Consider the following 6106-nt stretch of genomic DNA (forward strand, 5'->3'; position numbering starts at 1 on the left):
AGCACAGAGGAACTGGGTCTCCACTAAAGTAGCTCTTCCTGCCTCCAGGTCTGCCCTATAGTAGCCAGGACTGAGAAGGAATAAGTTCCTAAGTAGTGCTAGTCTAATCTTAAATGTCTCCCAAAGACCCCAGGTTCTCAGTCCCTTTTTGTGGTTGTAACAACTGCCTCAGAGAAACAATTTAAAAAGAGGAAGGATTTATCAGGGCTCACAGGTTCAGAGGTTTATGGCGAGTCACCATCCAGCAGAACATCATGGTAGAGAGGATATGGTAGAGAACAGTTGCTCATCTCATCGCAGAGGGAAAGTAGAAGGAGTTAGACAAGAAAGGGCCAGAGGCAAGATAAACCTTCCAAGGCACAGTGACCTATGTCCTCCAACCAGGCCCCATCTCCTATTTTCCACCACCTGCCAATAGGCACCTGATTGTGAATCCATCGGGGATTCATTTGTTGGTTAGGTTAGAGCCCTCAGGACTGAATCACCTCTCAAAGACTGGGTTTCATTATCTGGGGACTAAGCCTTCAACACATGAGCCTTTTTTTTTTTTTAATTTTTTTTTGGGTCTGGTCGTGGGGCCTGAACTCTGGGCCTGGGCGCTGTCCCTCAGCTCTTCAGCTTAAGGCTAGCGCTCTATCACTTGAGCCACAGCGCCATTTCCAACTTTTTTCTTTTTACTTATGTGGGTGCTGAGGAATCGAACCCAGGGCCTCAGGCATGCAAGGCAAGCGCTCTACCACTGAGCCACCTTCCCAGCCCCACATGAGCCTTTTAAGGGTCATTTCATGTTCAAACTACAACAATGGGACCTAGAGGGAGGCCCTTGGAGTATTGGGGTGTGCCCTTGAAAGAAATAGTGGGATCTAGGCCCTTCTACTCAATCACTTTTGCTTCCTGGTTTTGTCACAAACTCCCATCATAATGTTTCAGGCTCAAAGCATCAGGACCAATTCAATTATGGACTGAAACCTCCAAAACTGTATGTTAAAACCTTCTATAAGTTCATTATGTCAAGTATTTTGTTATAGTGATGGAAAGCTCACACTTGAGTTTCAAAGTGTTCCTCCAATGCATTCCAGAGAGCACCTCATACAAGGTGCTCTTTTAAGAGTAAGTTGTAGTGTGTAAGTAAATTTTGGAAATGCCATCTCATAATCCCCTATACTGATTCTCATGGCATATTAGTGTCTGTAAGACTAAGAAGTCCGGAAACATAGAAAAGTCATTATCTTTGCTTAATCCAGTTTAAGTGTGTATGTGTGTGTGTGTGTGTGTGTGTGTGTGTGTGTGTGTGTGTTGTGTATGTGTGTGTGTGTGTGTGTGTGTGTATTTAAAGGTGTCACCTGTGTATAGGCCTTCTTTAGAGCCTCTTACTCTCCAAGGAGTAAATCCTTATGGGAGATACAAACACTAAGCCACCGGGTGCAGGTTTTCTGGGGTCCTTATCTGCATGTTTTCTTCTACCTGGGAGCTGGTTGTCTGTCCTCTGCAAGATGCAGGGTAAACACAGAAGAATTCAATAGCCTTACAGTAAAAGTGGAGAAGCTGTCTCCAACATGGCTCTAAATTGTAAATTCAGGGAGAGGAGTGGTCTTGAGTGCTCTGGATGTAGCCAGGGGTCTGCGACTAGGAGATCTCCTAGCTCTTCTCTCAGTGTTTTCCCTCCTTTTTTTCACTTCCCTCTTGAAGGGTACCATCTCCCATCTAGGCACACCTGTTTTTGGGTCCTTAGTCACCGCTGCTGGCCTCCAGGCAGAGGGTGCACTCTGGGTGGGCACTGTCTTGATCTTCCTTGCAGAGCTGGTGGGTGGAAAGTTGTTCCTGGCATCTTTCATTAAGGGAGGTTCCCATGCTCCAGTGTGAGACTTTTTCCGTCCCCCATCCAGCATTTAGGAACACACAGTTCCAATTCAACTCATCGCCACCAGAGGGCACAGTGAGCCCCAGGTAGCAATTAGGCCTGTGAATAGAGACCACAAAAAGCCATTAGCTGAAATGCTTTTTTCCTTGTGCAGCTCACAGTCTGGGAAATAGGAAACATTCAAATCAGAAAAGTGAAACGTGGAATATTGTGACTTTGGTCACTACTTGTGACCTCTTCATTACCTTTAAGTAGTAACACAACTTATGCCACACCATTTCACGTGTCTGGGGCTCCCAGCTTTTTAAAATGTACAAGTAAGGAGTGTGTAGAAGAGGTTTTCAGCCATGCTTCAGCAATGTGAATTTTAACAGTGGCTGTCTTGGAATGAACAGGAGGGCTGGGGAGGGAGCACAGGGTATGGTAGAGGCTGTCATGGGTTCCCCTTCAGAAACTGGGGCTTTGACCCTGGCTTTAATATTATATACCAGGTGAATCCATGACTTACTGACAGTGGATGTCCATTGAACAATTACTATCTGCCAGTGGCCTGAGTCTGGCTTCTTGTAACCATTATTTCTCATGGCTGTCATTAACTTGCACAGTGGTTCTTTTTCCCTTCCTTTAACACATACAAAAAGGATGGTCAGCCAGGCACTGGTGGCTCACGCCTGTAATCCTAGCTACTCAGGAGGATGAGATTTGAGTTCAAAGCCAGCCCAGGCAGGAAAGTCTGTGAGACTCTTATCTCCAATAAACCACTAGAAAACCAGAAGTGGCACTGTGGCTTAAATGGTAGAGTAACTCGCCTTGAGCTGAAGAGCACAGGGACAGCGCCCAAGCCCTGAGTTCAAGCCCACGACTGACAAAAAAAAAAAAAAAAAAAAAAAAAAGGGATGGTCAGAGATGTTGAATGACATGCACCAAGTTTCATAGCTAACAAGTCATTGAACCATGTATTTGCTTCAAAGCAGGTGACTTTATTCACTCTCTCTATATTTTCCTTCCTTTTGATGTCTTGCTTTTTTGTACATTCTTATTTTTTTTAAATAAAATGCACACCTATCTTCTTGTTTTGTTCAGGCAACACTAACTGTTGTTACAAATAATGTCAAGTCTTCAGTGGTTTAAGAAAATAAGAATCCCTTTTTTAACAAGTTCAACAAGTCAGAATATGTATCCAATTCATCTTGATTAGTGTGTCTCTGCCATCATTCTCTCCCATCTCTCACAACTCCATCCCATGATTCCACATTGCACTTTTCAAGTTAGAATGTTTTCTATTTCCTAGACTGTGAGCTGTAAGACAGAAGAACCCCCTCCCCGCAGCAGACACTTCAATTAATGACTGAAAACAAAACAAGTTTCAACTTCCTGGTATTTATATGCAAAATATTTCTTGTTTGTGTACAAGTCTGATACAAGTCAGACAGAGGCCTCTGCTCCATCCAGACACTCAGGGCTCTAGTCTCCTTCCATGTCATAGTGTTGTCATTTTTAGGATGTGGCCCCCCAGATCAGATAAAAATAGAGAGTAATATATGAGCGATTCAATGTGCCAGGCCCAGAAGTGGCACACATCCTTTTCCATTTGTTTGTCCTAATGTAGCTCCAGGAACTGTTAGCCCTGGGTCTGGAAAGGAGGGGAGAAAATGAATATTGATGATATGTTCTCTCACATACATTCCTATCTTGAGAGATTAAGGCAAGGATAAAATAAAATGATTATCTGCTAATATGACCCTGGGGATTTACTCTGGAAGGAAAGGGCTGTCATGGAGAAGTTGCAGATGTGAGTATGTCTGAATGGGAATTGTGATGGTCTGGCCCTCAGGCCTGCATTAAGGAATAAGAAAAAGAAACTGCAGAGGCTTTGCCGCTCTTCCTGAACCAAAGGCAGCCTTTCATTCATTGGCTCACACACTTACTTTAGTGTTCATTATTCATTTATGCATCCTCCAACAAATTGTTGTAATGCTTTGAGTATTGTGCTGTGATGGTGTGTGTGTATGTGTGTGTAATTTCTTGTCTGGAATTGGTATCAATTGTAGAAAGGATGAGTTTCCCTTTGCTCTGAAGTGAGGGATTTTAAAAGTGTTTGGTGTCTACCTGCTGACAGGTGGCTGGCTGCTCAGCTCTTCATGAGCAATGATACCATTTCATTACTTCATTAACTATTTCATTAACATAAAGTCTTAACAAACTTTTGAATTTCTTTTAAAATTATTTTACATCATTGATCTCATTTTGCTTTGGGTTGAATACTCAGTAAATGAATTGTAGTCTCTGCTTTTGGACTTTTGTCTAAGCTGCATTCTTGTCATCTTAGCAGCTCTATTCACAGATACCTTAACAATTACTGAGATATTTAGGAGAGATTTGATGACAAACACAGGGTGGATCATTCTCTCTAGGTCACTTATAGATGTGGATACTCTCTATGAGAGCTTATGATACATTCATGAAATTGGAACCCTTTCAATAGGCCCATCTACATACTGCTTCCTTACATCTGATTTTCTATTCTGTTCCTTTCAGGTCCCTGGACAGCTGACCAAGCTACTCAGTACTGCCACAAAGGTAGCCTTAGCCCACTCCCTTCATATGAAGAGTACAATCAAGTGAGTTTGGTACCAGTTAGTCCACTGGTAGCATTACTTTCTGCCACCATCTTTAAGGCCACTCTTGGGGCTGGGAATGTGGCTTACTGGTAGAATGCTTGCTTATTATGCATGATGCCCTGGATTCAATTCCTCAATACCGCATAAACACACTTCTGGCACTGTGGCTCAAGTGGGAGAGTGCTAGCCTTAAGCAAAAGAAACTCAGGGACAGTGCCCAGGCCCTGAGTTCAAGCCCTGGGACTAGCAAAAAAAAAAAAAAAAAAAGGCCACTCTTGGTTGTGGTGAAAATGCATAAATAATGCTATTTATTGAGTGTAGTTTCATGAGAAATGAATGAAATAGGAGTCTGGCCATCTTTTCTATAATTTATTTAATGTTTCTGGCTCTTCTAAAGGCCAGGCCACTCCATTTCATGACAGATTGCTGTCTATGTACTCAAACATGATTCTTTTTTTAATTTTTTTTTTTATTGTCAAGGTGATGTACAGAGGAGCTACAGTTACACAAGTAAGGTAATAAGTACATTTTTTGTCAAACTTGTTACCCCTTCCCTTATTTTTCTCCTACTTTTCCTCTCCCCAACCCGCCCCCAAGTTGTACAGATTATTTCCAAAGATGCTTCGATAGGTTAGATAATATCCAACTCACAATAGAGAATCAGATTATGCAGTAACAGAATGTCCCAGGGCCAGCTGCCCAGTCTCTATCAAGGTCCAGTAGATGCCAGGAACTACTTTTCAAACCATATAGGTCTTTACTGTAATTCATGGCCTTGTTCCAGAGTCTCAGGGCTCTCTGCTATTTGTCTCTTGAGGACTGCCACCTCCTTATGCATCACAGATAATTCTAGCACCATTAGATCTGTTGGTCACAGGGTCAGAGAAACAAAATATATCTGGAACCACAAACCATTCTTCACAGTAGTCCACAGAAAGAGACATTTGTTACACATTCCTCTTCCATCTTCTCTTTCCTAGGGGATGATAGGGCTTGGTGTATCTGGTTCAAAAAGCTTCTTGCCATGCTCTGAGGGGAGCATTTCAGTCAATGGAAGATGTCTAGAAATGGAGGAGGTCTCAGTTTTGGTATATAATGTGTGTTAGCCATATAGGCCTGGTCTAACCTGGATTCTTACCAGACTGGAGGAGTTATTATAAGCAGTGGTAGCAGCATATTCAGAAGGAAGTAAGGATTTAGGAAGAAAGCCAGAGAAGGCACTGGAAAGGGGTGCTCAGTCTGTGTCAGGTGGCTGTGTTTTATACTAACAAGGACAAATGAGGTTGATGTTACTCAATAATTCTTCCCTAGGAAACTATTTATCCAGATGTAGTGTTGTTACTTAAGAGCTTTATATATTATGAATTAGAACATAAGGATGTCCACGAAAGCATTCGGGTGTGCCTAATTTCATATACTATCTCTGGTCCTGTCAAAAGGAGTCTGGTAGAAATGCTTTGGTAAGATATAGATTTCTTTGAACAATGATGTTGTAATCTATTTATAATAATTTAGTTAAGGAAAATTTAGTTTCTACATAAAAGATTTTCTTAAAGGTCCATACAACCTAATGTAATTTGATCCTTAGAGTCTAAGTTGTTGTTTAGGCCAGAATTAATTTCTA

Source organism: Dipodomys merriami, unplaced genomic scaffold, assembly GCF_024711535.1.
Source record: "Dipodomys merriami isolate MVZ:Mamm:240054 unplaced genomic scaffold, mDipMer1.0.p SCAF_2, whole genome shotgun sequence".
Taxonomy (NCBI): Eukaryota; Metazoa; Chordata; class Mammalia; order Rodentia; family Heteromyidae; genus Dipodomys; species Dipodomys merriami.